The sequence below is a fragment of the Dasypus novemcinctus genome, chromosome 2 (assembly GCF_030445035.2).
Source record: "Dasypus novemcinctus isolate mDasNov1 chromosome 2, mDasNov1.1.hap2, whole genome shotgun sequence".
Classification (NCBI taxonomy): Eukaryota; Metazoa; Chordata; class Mammalia; order Cingulata; family Dasypodidae; genus Dasypus; species Dasypus novemcinctus.
This window is the reverse complement of record NC_080674.1, coordinates 25147478-25162128: the sequence shown is the minus strand read 5'-3', so window position 1 is coordinate 25162128 and position 14651 is coordinate 25147478. Positions and strand designations below refer to the sequence as shown.

Sequence of the window (14651 nt, the reverse complement as noted above, 5' to 3'; positions counted from 1 at the left end):
TTTTTTGATTTATGGTTCTATTTATTTTCCATGACATTAGCAAAGCTGCTGTAGCATGGCTTGAAAAATACAGAATTATCCTTGTGAATTACAATAACTGTAATTCAAAGGAAGTGATATTTCCCAGAAAAAAAAAATCTCTCATTCTCCTCTCAAAAAATCCAATAACATTATTGACCTAAAGCCAGGAAGTGTCCAGTGCCATGTGGCACACTTAAGTAGGCTGAGCACAGCCAAGCAGGATAATGCCAGTCTCCATTTCCACTGTCTTTCCCAGCTATACTTCCAGGATTGCTACATTTGACAGTTCTTCCTTAAAGCATTGTCGTGTCTCCTGCTTGGCTTGGTCTTTGTCTCTGGGTGCCAGCATTGAGAGATAAAACTTCACTGGATGGATGTTGCATTGTTTGTGGAAAAAATATGGGTACTTGGTGAAAAAAGGGAATCTTGAGGATAGTCCACTGGCCACACCTTTTGGTAGAGCGGACTGTGAATCACAGGGATTCCCAGCCCACTAAAGCATATTCCCAGGACCATATCATCTGGAGTATGGTTTCTGTAGCACTGACAATTGCATGTGAAAAGTCTCCAGATTACTTCTCTGCTGAAGCCCATTTCTCCTCCTCTGGTGATAGAGCTGTTGCCACCAGTCCCCAGTCCATAGCCATAGCCTTCACCCAGAATCACAGAGTCCCTGTAGTCATAACAACTAAGCAACAGCTAGAGCCTGGAAATACTTATCAATATGTCATCATTCATAATCAGTAACGATGCTATTTTGTCATGGAAATGATTCAAAAATCTTTCCAAAATGGTAAGTACCTTTCCACAATGACTTCTTTCTGTATTCATAGTTCCCAAATCAACAGTAGGAATCGGATTTTCTTCATAATCATTGTAATATTTGATGATCCCTACCTGCCATTCCCAAGTCTCCTTTACAAGAAGTATTTTGTCACCATGAAATTGCATGTTTTGAGTCCAACAAAAATATCCTTTACTTCCCTGGATTCCCACAAAGTGGCAGCAAAGACTGGCAAGTGGTGACACAGTGGGAGTCAAGACCATCCATAGTAAACTCAGGCACCAGGGTGAGAGGATACCCATTGCCTTTGTCCCTGATGTAGAGGGCAATCTCATGCTCTAAATCTATTGTGAAGTCAAATTTTAAGCATTCACTCTTTCAGCCGGCAGCAAAGTCTGGATGTTTAAAAGCTGTCGGAATTTCAGAAAAGGCACAATAGTGAATTACTGCAGATCCTTCATCAAGCAATGTGTATTAGGGTTCCCTAGGGAAAAAAATTCACAGGAGATAACTAAATAGTATGAGATTTTATAAAATTATGCCATGTAACTGCGCGGATGCACAAGTCCAAATTCCGCAGGCAGGCTACAAACCAGGGGTTAGTCCTTGATGCGTTTCCAAGAGATGTTGCCTGCCTGAAGTTGAGTTGGAAAAATTCTCTCTGAATGCTGAAATCGCTTCCCCCTTTAAGGCATTCAACTGATTGGATAAAACATCACTCATTGCTAACAGTAATCTCCTTTGTTGATTGTAGATGTAATCAGCCATCTATATAATGAACTCACTGATGAATAAGGTCTATAAATGTCCTTGTATTACAATTAGCCCAGTGCTTGCTTGACTAAACAACTGGGCACAATTACCTGGCCAAGTTGACACATTAGCTTAATCATCTCGCAGTGCTTTTCCTAAGATCCATTCTTTAGATGGATCATATCTTCTGAGTGCTTCTAAGAGTTTTGGAATTTTTATTCTTGTCTCTTCTTCACAGGAAATCTATGATGAATTTCTGCTGTATGTTAAAGGAAAGTTCAGTAGCAATAGCAGAATGGCCCAGGTGCCTTCCTGCTTAAACAGCAGGTGAGTAAGAAGAACCTTGGGAGTAGGTGGGTGGGGTGGGAGTTTCCTGTGTAAGATTTGCTGCCTGGTGTAAGATGCTTCTCTTTAACATCTCTGCTCATTTTGTATGAAAATAATTACTTTGACTCCGGATGACTAATACAATTTCATTTAAGTCTATATCATTTTTTTCTCTGATATTCTGCTTTTCTTCAAGTTCTGGAACTGCTTGACCTCTTTCTTTATATCTTCAGAAACAAAAGCAAAAGCCGGCAAGCAGGCGAGGAGTGCAAGCAGCGCTAGGCAGCACTGGGCGGGAGGGCCCCCATCATATACTTTTACACACACTTAAGATCAAAACTGAAAATTTTCAGGAAATTTTAAGATCTTTACATTAGAATTGCATACCAAAAATTTTGGAGACAAAAGGAATCATAATTTACTGTCACTTGTTTTTTTTTTTTTACTGTGCAGTAAATGCATTCCAACTACAAAGAATGTCTAAAGATTAGATTTGAATAAAAAATATCAAGCCAGAATAAAAAATATCAAGCCAGAAAAAAAAAATCCCTACACAGATCCAAATAATTTCTCCCAATTGGGAATTGTGTTAGATATCTAAAGAACAATACCTAGGATTATAGTATTAGTGCTCGGAAATACTTGGAAAACTAAAATATTCACATAAAGATTTCTTTTATAGTAAATTTGGTTAAAAATCATACTGAGATTATATTATTTCTCCAATGAATACTGTACCTAAATTTATGTGAACAGATTTAAATATGTTTTATATGTAGCTATAAAAATTTATATTCTAACTTTTATTTAAAAGCAAGAGTTTGCCTAACTGAGTATATAGTTATTTTGCAATAATGTCTCTTTTTTTCTTTTTGGAAATCTCTCTTAAATTAAAAGATGAAGTGATTGTTTTACACATGGCCATGTTATAAGGAATTCATGGTAGAAATCTTTTATAAATTTGATTAAAGATGTTAGAAATATTTTCCCACCAAAGATACGGTTACAGTTATGAATTCTTTAAACTAAACTTTAAGTGATTATTTGTATAACTTTTTTTTCCCATTCTTACTTTACTCAACTAACCAATCTATGACAGTGATATTATTTTCTTAGCATTTAAATTAAAAGAAAATTCCATATATGTGCTCTCACAGAGAAAGGAAGGAAAGGTATTATATTCCTAATTTAGAGTATGAATAATGAGACAGGGAATTTGAAATCTTTTAAAATTACTCTCACATTGCACTCTGTCACATAATAAATTTTGGGGTAGGTTTTTCTGTGGTTAATATTAACTCCAAATCTCCATGGTACAACAGAATGCTAGTTTCTGTCCTTATCATGGAAGAAATCAGTGTCCCAGGTTGATGGATGCTTTTCCTCTATAGGTGCTTCCATGATCATTGCCAAAGTGGGATGGGGAATGGCTCAGGTTAGAAGTTATACATATCACTCCTACTCAAAATTTATTTTTCAAATCATCTCAAAGTGCAATACATTTCAAAGTACAATAATACTTTATATCTGCTAGTAGAAATTGCAACATATTTTGACAATGGTGCTAAGCAATGTTTATCATATTCTGCTTTTCTACTCACGAAATACTTGATCGCTTTTCATCTTGCAAAAAAGTTCACTTAAGCACTCTGAAAGAGTGATCTTTCCATCCACTCGGTGTATCAAGCTCACAGTCCAAATACCCCGAGTGATATGCGGAATCTCAAATTGGGAGGGGGAATGGAGGGGAGTAAAGAGCAGTAAAGAGCAACCTTTACATCATGTCTCAATGAAATTTTTCTTGATTTTAATAGGAATGAAAAAGGAAAAGTATCTGCACCATAGTACCCTCCACACACACATATGAAAAAAAAAATTTAACCAAAAGTGGAGCAGAATAAAGGCATATCACAGTCACTGTTTCATAGGAAACTTATATTGAGAATATGTTGCTTGTGCATTATAGGGGTCCAGTCTGTCCCAGCCCTGCCTCCCCCTCCCTAAGGGAAACGCATTAGCCAGTACTCAGCTGCCTGCATGCCCCAGGACACAAGTTAAAATGCAACAATCCTGCTCACAGGAGAACAATGTACAGATGGTATCATAGACTGTAATTTTCTTCAGGCTGTGCAATTCCTTCCTACAGTACCATTACCAGACCCATTTATGTGCTTCATGTGACCCTAGCAGAAACTGTTATGAAATGCCTTTGTTCTCAGACCCTATACATTGCCCCTTCTTTTCCCGCCTCTTTGTGGAGTGCCATCTTCATTCTCTGGACTGCTGCCACCAGGGAAAATCTCTCCTGTCTGTAAGTCCCAATAAATAAAGCGAATGTCTGTTTATGTGCCACATGTGTCCTTTGGTCTTGCAGCCACCCCCACCCATCCTCTTCAGAAGCTGGTTGTAAAGGCTGTATATCTTGGCAGTTCCTTTTTGAAGTTGAATTCTTTTATGCGGAAGAAGTTCTCTAGTCTTTTATCCTCCACACTCCTTTGCTATTCACTCTGGGAAAATCTTGATTTTATATCCCTATTAAACATATTGAACATATTAAATATACACTCAGTGAAGTAGGCATTGGAGAATCATGTCTGCTTGGTTGTTTAGAAGCTCTCTCAAGCTGACTGTCTGCTCCTAGATGGTTGGGTTCCAATGACTTTTTTAAGTAGAAAAAAATCATGGATCATTTTGATTGTTCATTGTTCTATTTTTTGTTGTTGTCTGTGTCGTAGTTTTGATTTGCTGTTTTTTTTTCTGCCCATGTCATGTAACTTTGTGAGTACAACTTCAATAAAATGTACTCAATTTCATAATAATCTGATGTCACTTTGTCCTTAGTTATATTTTTTCTACTTCGTTGTTATTGCTCTATGTCTCTATACCTTTGACTTAATTGTGGGAATCTTGGACCTATGAGACTTCCATGGGAAAGCCATAGATTTAATCACTTTTCTCTGAGCCGTTTTTTCACATGAAATGATTCAGTGGTGTGATGATTAACTGTGTGTGTAAACTTGGCTAGGTTATGGTGTCTAGTTGTTTGGACAAGCAAATACTGGCCCAATTCTTACTGTGAGGATTTAAATCATCTGTCAGTTGATTGTGTATATGGCTGATTACATCCATGTTTAACAAAGGAGATGGCTTCCAGTAATAAGAGAAGATTCATTCAATCAAATGAAGGTATTAAAAGGAGAACTGATGATTTCAACAGCCAGAAAGAATAATTTCTGACTCTACTGCAGTCAGCCAGGTTCTCCTTGGGAATTCATTGAAACTTTCACTGGAATTCCCAACTTGTGGCAAACCCTATGGAATTCGGATTTGTCAACCCCACAGTCACGTGAACAAATTACTATAATAAATTTCTTAATATATATGTACACACACACACACACACACACATATATATATATAATGTTCTGTTTCTTTGGTCAGTCCTGGCCAACATAAATGGATATCATCATAATTGATACGGGTGATTTATCAGTGGGTGTAAAGGTCATATTTTTAATTTAATTTTTGTCTTATGAACCACTTGTTCCAAAAATTACTCAGTTTTATCTTTTACTGATTTTTATAAGGTAGTGTATGGGTCTTCCTGCTATGTGACTAAATAAATTTGAGTATACACTCTAGTATCTTTCATTTTTGCTTGTAAATGATCCAATTATTTTGAAGACTTAACACTTTTTTATAACACCTTGTCAAAGAGAGCAACAAACACATATTAATAACATTCTATTTCCAATCTTTCACCCAAGTTTATCAGATTATGAAATACAAAATCTGCTTTCCTAGTTAACAAAGGAGACAATTTTGCCAAATCTTTTACCATTGCATTGTATTAATCACTATTCATTCAGGCTTTAATAAGAATTTCTTAGCTCACTGTCATTATTGTTGTTTTGCTGATTTTTCTGTTGTTGTTTGGATAGTATCTGACTTCAAGGTGCAGTTTTTGTTTTAGTCAGGATAGACTATGATCTTCTGTGATAATAAACCACTCCAACATCCCATGGAGTTAACAAAGCAAATTTATTTCTCTAGTGTACTAAATATTATTGAAGATTTGTGCAGGGATTGGGGGTAGGTTAGTCTTTCATTGTCATAGTCACTTAATTACCCAGGATGCTTTATATCTGCAATGCTTCTATGAAGAAGGAAGACTTTATAGCAGCCCATGCATTGATTCTTAAAGTTTAAGCCTAGAAGAGACACATCATTTCTTCTCATACTTCACATTGTAAAGGAAATCACATGGACATTATGAAGTGTGAAGTGGTGAAGAAATACCAACCAATTATGTTCCTGAAAGGAGAAAGGCAGACCATACATGGCACACAATATTAATGTCTTCTGCCTCTAATCCTTTGTGTCATTTAATGTAAATCTAGTAATTTTGTGAAGAGATTATGCAGATTTTATGGGTGGATTTGACTATATATATATATGAAAATTCTAAACGCTTTTCTAAAAATTAAAGATAAGTTATATTCCACTTATGATAGCTGCTGCTGTTTATTTGTATTTGTTTTAAATTCAGGATTAAATGACAAAATGCTATCCCTAAAAAAATAATACTCAAAGTATGCAGTTTTCCATGATTTCCAAGGATAGAAAATCAGAAATACTATTGTTCATGGTATTCAATCCTCCTAAATTTTCAGTAAGCTGATGAAGATTCTAAAAAGCAAATTGCAAAAGGCATATTTCACCCATGTGTAGCCAAATCCAAGAAATGATATTATAACTTTAACCTCTAAAGCTCCTTGGACCCTGGGGCATTGAAATTAATACCTAGTATTCCAGTAGTTAATTTATGCCCTGGGTTTTTAAAGAAAGGTTAAGCCCTCTTAGGCTCTTTAATTTTAAGATCATGGAGCTTAGCAAAATCTCAGGACTTGATCTATTTCCATTTGCTTGATTAATCCAAAGTATACATAGACAACTATTGAGTGAAGATACTTACCTGACAGTGAAGAGAACAACTGATATTATTCTTCGTGAGCAAAATTATGTTCACTTAGAGCGGTGAGAGAGAGTATTTGGCCATTGAATCTTATTTCAAGTCATTTTCCTGGTAGAAACTGTCAAAGGTGTTCATTAACTTCTTTTCTTTCATCTTTCCTTTTCTAACCCATGTAAAATAATTTTGCATCTGACCTCTCACCTCCTCCTAAAAGTAGCCCCTTTATATTTATGGTAGAATGCAGATAATTTGCCACAGTTAGTCCTCTCTCATTCATGAGTATGTTTTCTTTCTCTACCCCTTATAATTTGGTCACAAAAAAATGCTTTGGCAAATGGGACATTAGGAAACATGAACCAAACGAAAGCTTGAAAAGAACTTGCACTTTGTGGTATCATCTCCTGCTGAATTTACAATGTCCTGTTACTGCCACAAGATTAAGAATGCTGATAAGGTCTGGAAAACAATGAGGATCATGTGGCACAGACACATAAATTATCTCAGCCAAGACTCAGTGAACTACTAGCTTTGTTAATGTGGCCATTAACTGAGGCTGACTGAAGACAAAGTGTTGTTGTTTGGATCATGTCCCTCACAAAACTTACCCAAGTTCTAACCTCTGGTTTTGTAGCTTTGAACCCATTTGTAAATAAGATCTTTAAAGATGTTTTAAATTAGGTTGAGATTAAACAGAATCAGAGTGGCCCTTAATCCAATATGACTGGAGTCCTTATGAGCAGAGGAAGTTCAGCAACAGCAGTAGGACTGAGATAGAGAAAGGAGACAGATAGTAACAAAGGCAAAGATTGAGTTATGGATTGCTGCTAAGTCACCAAGAGATGTCATAACCTTTAGAGAAGGCAGCTCCTGCTGACACCACGATTTTAGATTCTAGCCTCCAAAACTGTGAGACAATAAATTCCTGATTAAGTCAACCGTGACATGCGAAGATACTGGCTAGGAGCTGTCAAGCTACTGATCCAGATAATCTTGAGCTAAATAAATTGTTGTACTCTTATCCACTAAATTTTGTAATGGTTTGAAAATAAGTAAAAACTACTTGGGTAATTCATATCCAGTATACAACAGCTTTCACTAAGGAGTTTTAGGGGAGAGAGCAAAGGAGGAGTACACTCTGTTCTACCTCTAATCTGTTTCTTAAGTTTTGCAACTTTCAAGTAAGCAGAGCATGAAACTAGAAAAGATGTCAAGGGGTTTAATAGGATGTGCTGGCAACTTCTAAAAAAGAACCATGAATAAATTAATCAGGCATGCTCTTTTCTCATGAAAGTCTGTTTGTAAGAACTGTAAGAACAATCTGACCTTGAATCAATCAGAACGACAAAAGAGGGATTTATCTGATTGTCTCATTGTTGTCTTTGTTTCCCCTTGAGCAAATTTTTTCTCTAAGGAATTTAGTGAACCCATATTTTTTCATAGTCACCTAACACCTCAGCAGTCATTCAGGAAGTTGGAATACACATCTCATTTTAGTTTGGAAGTGGAGAGATGACATGGAACAAGTGGATTTCTGAAAAAAAGAGAAAAGGAAGATGATTCAGCTTGTATCCAAAGTTCTATCCTTTTGTACCCGTGTAACTAATGGATGTCCCAGGGCAAAAACATACCAGGTCCACAATACAATATGAAGCATTTTATTTGCGGTGAAAAATGAAGACAGTCTCATTTCTTGCCAGAGTTTAATGGTAAATGTCCAGGTCAATCACAGAGTCTTCTTCAAAGGAGTGGGAAATTTAATCTCCTGGAGAACTAAGGCAACAGCATGAATGAAATAAGCTAGTGCTTCCGATGGCATTGTTGTCCTGAAGATCATAATTGGTAACCATCATCAATCCCTGCAACAACTGCTTTGTGGGAGGATTGTGTCTAGAAGACACAAGGTACAAGAATTCTATAGTTCCAGGAAAAAGTAAATGAAGGGAAGAAGGGAAGGAGACAAGGTAGAAAGGGAATGTAATAAAGAAAGAATAGGTAAAGCCTTCTGAGCCATTGTAACAATGCACATTGGATTTGAGGAAAGGTCATCTCTATTTTCTAATAGTATGAATTAAAGTGATATTACTCTGCTAAGTAAGAATAAGAGATTAACATTTCCTCCTATTGTGTAGAACCAAGTTTTTTTATTCCTTATTCAAATAAATACTTGAGAAATTTTCTTCATTTAAATTAATACCCATATAGATTAAAAATTTTGTACAAAGACAAGAATGTGCTTCTTTGAACTAGAAAAATGTATATCACTATTACAAGTTTTTAATTACATGGGAAACACAATTTGTGTAACATACAGACTATAGATAACAGAAATATTGTAATATCCCTGTCAAAGAATATTTGACAAGATTAATGTCAAAGAAGTTACTATATCAATGCTAAGGGTCAATAATAGGGGGTACAGGATTTTAAAAGTTCTATGGAAGTAAGGAAAACATTCTAAAATTTATTTAGTTGATGACAGCACAACTGTGATGAAACTGAGAGTCACTGAGTAAACACTGTGGATGAAGTATATAAGACATGGGACTGTATAACACAATGAACCATATGGTGGATGATGGATTGTGTTTGATAGTATAAATAAGAGTGTTCTTTCATGAACTAAAGCAAATATACAATACTATTGCATGATGTTAATAATAGGGTGATTTATGGAAAAAATTTCACCAAATAAGCTAAGAACCATAGGTATTAATAATATTTAGATGATGTTCCTTCATAATTTGCAACAAATGTTCTACAACAATGCAAGGTATTGGTGGTGGAGTGATGTATGGGAATTCGGCATATTATTCATGACTGTTTTGCAAGCTCAAAAGTTCACTTAAAAGAAAAACTACAAAAAATTCCACAGTAAAATACTAAGTATACTAACCCAATAAAATAATCCAAATCTAATCACATTGTCGATAAAACATGGGAACATTGAAGGGGCCCTTAAAATATTAATAATTTGGGAATCATTTTGAATTGATACAACCCAAAGGGAATATGACAGTATATTCAATTCTTATTCTTGTCAGCCATATGCAGTTGATAAAAACACTTAAGTCAAATAATTAAATCCTAGGTGTGTCCCTAACAAGTAATCCAAGTTTTTAGCACTTTGGTTCAGCATACTTACTGGTATTAATCAAAGTATAGTAGACACCACGCACCTGCAATTTGCCAATGTCTTTTTTCACCACTAGTATTAGCAATTTTGAAAGTGTTTAGGTCTGTGATAAGATACCAAAAATATAATTCCTTAGTTTACCATGAGATCTCTATACAATTTTTTTCAATGCTATCTTTATAAATCTCTATTGGAAAGATAAAATATCTCTTAAATCTCAAAAATTGCTGTACCATAGTAATAACTCTCATTCCATGTATGAAGGGAGAAGAAATGACACATTAAGTGGAATACTCTATAATTTCTCAATTTATCTCATGCTTAATTTTTTAAAAAATCCCATCACACACCCCCAAGCATGAAAGTGAAAGTCAAAAAATTGTTCCTCTTCTCAGAAGTTATCTTTCAGTAGACATAGGCATGTAGAATGTGCTATAACAAATACCACACACTGGTTGGCTTCTCTCAGGGTTTAGATGACCAAAAATAAGGTCTCAACAGGCCATGCCTTCCCATGGAGTCTGTAGCATTGTTGTGCTAGGCAGCCACAATCCTTGGGGTTTTAGCTTGTGTATCTTCCCACATGTTATTCTCTCTCCTTTGTCTCCCCTTGTGGTTTTCTCTGACCTCTGGCTCCTTTTGACTATGTCTGAATATCTTTTGACTTACAGAAATTTAAGTCATGTGGATTAAAAACCCTTCCTGATTCAATTTTGCCTTATCTAAGTAGGATATTTGAAACTCCAATTCACAAGTGAGTCCTAACATCTTCAAACATTCTATTTACAAATGGGTTCACATCCACAGGAATAGAGATTAAGATTTTAATGTATATTTATGGTGGACATGATCCAATCCCCAAGAGTACATAAAGAACACATTAAGATATCTCTAAAAGCAAACATTAAAGAACTAGTCTATTGGAATTTTTTCAGTTATCATCTCTGAGTAATTAGAAATTAATAGATTCTACCAACTTCTAACTCTCATTACCAGTCTGGGAATACAGTTACATCAGAAAGATAAGGGTATATTCCCAAATCAAAGAACTAAATATTGCATCAGTGTGACTAACCTTTGTAATCAGAAATGGCTCAGGTGTTTCTCATTAAACAATTCTATTATGGTGACCAAGTCAATCCTGATCTCTAACATGGCTGCACTCTCAACGCTATTTTGCTTTGAAGACATAAAACCATTTTAGTCCCTACCAGTCTTATGTAGAATGATGCAGATGCCATAGTTACACATGAAAATTTCCTATGTGGTCTCAGGAAAACTTCATCCCAGGACACTTTCTTTCTGGTAACTTAATTACAGAGTCTCCATTTTTCTTCTTCAACTGAGTCAAAGCAAGAAGCATAACACAACCAATTGGAGCATGCTAGAGACAATACAGTTGGTTTTCATGGATAAGCATGGCAAGGAATTGGCCCCAGACAGCCTCTTAATAGTCTGAATATTTATAGTTGAAATTTGTGTTGCTTCTTGTACTGTAATAGTTCATAGGATCTTGGCAGTTTTTTTCACCTTGCTTCTTTCTCAGGTAAGGGTCTCCTTGCTCCTCGAAGAAGTAGTTTGGAGCATTCTAATTAGTCTTTAAATCTAAACATAATCTGGCTTGGACTTTTGCATCAATGCCTCCAACATCCATATTTATGCAGACACTTCCTCTTAAGCATTTTAGACAGTAAGCATACTGCCTTCAAATGTACCACTCATTTCACTGGGCATTTGTCTATTCTACCAAAGTCACCAAGAAGTATTTGATTCAGATCACCAGAGGAAGTATATCACATATATAGCATTTACAAGTGATTGAACCAAACATATCAGTAATTTGCATTTATTTAGTGTTTTGAGTATAGCAGGCAGCTGTGGAAAATTACAGCTTCCTACCTGAGAGAGATATGCAGACCAAAGAAAGACAAGTCTGATTGGCAAGCAAAAGACCATTTAGTAGGGGAGCGTATGTGGTAAAGATGTTCACACGGTGGTAGATCCAAGCTTGGTCAGGGCCTAAATCCTCTCTGTGGTGGGGGGTGAAGCCCTTGGTGCTTCTGAGGCTCAAGTCCACACTTGCCACAAAGCAAGAGGGGTCTTTTATTCTACATGTCTACAGGTGGATGGGGTGGGCATGTGAGGGGAGAGCATGAAAAGATGCAGGACTCAGGACAGATAATCAAGGGCCAGACATTCCCAGTGTTTCTCAGCGGGGGAGAAATTACACTTTCACAGTTCCTACATAAAACGAACACCTACGATGTTTGTCGTAAGGCTGAAGCTGCATCCTTCTATTAATGTGAAGGTGGACAAACAGGTCACAGATCAGATTTATTCTTAGAGTTTCTGGAAGAGAAGTCAAAGCATACAAGTTTTACTTAACCAATCACCAGCTCACAGTCATTTCTCAAGGCTTGCTATGTAACTATTAAGAAATGAAATGCTGACTAAGGGAAAGAATTGAAAGGGTTATGGGAAAAATGCAAAGAATGGTAAAGCACTCTTACCCTTAATAAAAAGGACTAGAAAGAAAATAAAAGAAATATAGTATAACTGGGGAGGGAAGGGAGTGGGTAAATGGCAATATCTTTAAATGGTAAGTGTAAAGAAAATGAACATTGGAATCAGACCATCTAAATTCAAAGCCCCATTCAAATATGCAAAATCTGTGTGACTGTGAGAAATGTATGTAGCTTTTTCTTTATTACAATTGGGTTGTTATAAGAACTAAATACATGGGAGAATGTTTGTGCCATATGGGTTACTACTATTTCCATTTTATGTCTCTGACTTCAACTTATTTCCCTAAGTGTGAGATAGGAATGATAATTCCTGATTTGTGTGACTATTAGAATTGACAGGTTCCAAAATCTAACTGCTATATAAGCTGTGAGAGAGAATAATATACTTAAGTCTTATAAATGAGGTTGGCATATATAAGGCATACAAATGTATGATTTATGTAATGACAGTAATTTAAAAAAATTAATTTGAAGATGTTCTGCTTGCTTAGTTTAAGTAGTGAAGTTTTTACTAATAAATATTAATGATGGCACCCGTAAATGTGTTGTGACCAATCACTTATCCTTTATAATAATAGCTTCAGAAACACATGTTTAAAAAATGTTAAATTTATATGATTTAAATATATGCCAAAATTTCTCAAATGAAAACATTTATTACCATTTGGTTATATTTAGAAATGGAGGGAAAAAAACTATAGTATCATAATGCAAATATCAGACTTAAGAGATTCCTTAGTTTTATAAAGATATAGAGCTAAACCATTAATCTAGGAAAATAATCATGGCTCATTTGAAGACAGTAATGGTAATGATCAATCATTTACACTAACCAAAATTGAAATATTTATTAAATTTAAATATTGATTCAACAGCATAGGCATTATTAACTTTTATTTTTCCTATTGTCTTTTTCACAAATGAAGAAACTAACATTCAAGATATGTAAAATGCTTCAAAGATGTGATATATGGTAGCATCTGCTCAGAACCAAATATGCTTTGGGGCATAGTAACATAATATGAATATTTAATTTGTAGTATATGCATAATACTGAAAATTTTCCCATTGAAATCATTACTCTCAGCTCTCAGTTTTGTATAGACTATCTGTAAGAATAAAAAGTTGAAAATACAAGTTTCTCTTACAAATCTAGTTTTTAAAGTGACTTTCATTGGAAGCAACTAATTTTTCTTCTATTCCAAGTACACTAGCGCTAAAGAGATGCAAATACTAACATATTATTATATTTTGATCATTAAAACCCTGTGACTTACTAAATACTTGATATTATTCACTATAAAGTTCATGTTTTCTAAATAAATCAGTTTGGTTTCTGAGCATAGATAATATCAGTAACCTTTGAGATACGCAATCCCCTTAGTATCTTTACTCTGGAATATGACGTAATGGTTTTTACAATGTACATGTTTCACTTATTTCTTTTATTGGTAGTCTGTGCTCGTCAAAATGTTTTACATTGCCTCGTCATCATATATGATCTCAGTTCCACTTTTATCCTCTATTTATGGTGATTTTTTTGAGAGTACAGAAGTCTGTGTCTATTTTAGAAACCTGGTTTTGGCCCAGGGAATAGTGTATGAATATGGGAGTGTTATAGCTATGTAAAATGAATACGATCAATCATATCACATTCACTAAAAGCAGGCTGATGATCACATGTTTGGACAGCAGGGCAAAGAGACACAAATATCAAATAAGAAGGGAAACTTTAATTTGAAATTGTATCAAGTAAAAAATTGAGTTGAATCCTCTTGAGAATATGCTAGGTTGACAAAAATTTTTTACTAGAAAATGGCAAAATGACATAAGGAAAATTAGTAGTATGATATGTAGGTGAGAGGTCTTAGATTTTTAAAATTATATCATGTTTTCCAGATTTATTTCTCTGCATGTTCATTCTATTATGAATATGCACATATTTCAAATAGATATTTAAGTAGCTGATACTTTACTCAAGGAACTGTATTTTGTCCTGAAAATTCAAAGTTTAAACATTTTTTTCTCACCCCTTCAGGGGCTCAAAAATAGCCTGGCAAGTATATTTCTCCTAAAGAACTGTCCTTTAGTGGTTTCAAGGGTTCTTCATAAAAAAGAGGCTATATGAAAGAA

At 35.1% G+C, this 14651-nt stretch overlaps 1 pseudogene; it reads right to left on the bottom strand.

Annotated features, from left to right (window-relative positions):
- Positions 1–277: 277 nt before the first annotated feature.
- Positions 278–14651, bottom strand: part of LOC101412429 (beta-1,3-glucosyltransferase-like) — a 29857-nt pseudogene continuing 15483 nt past the window's right edge.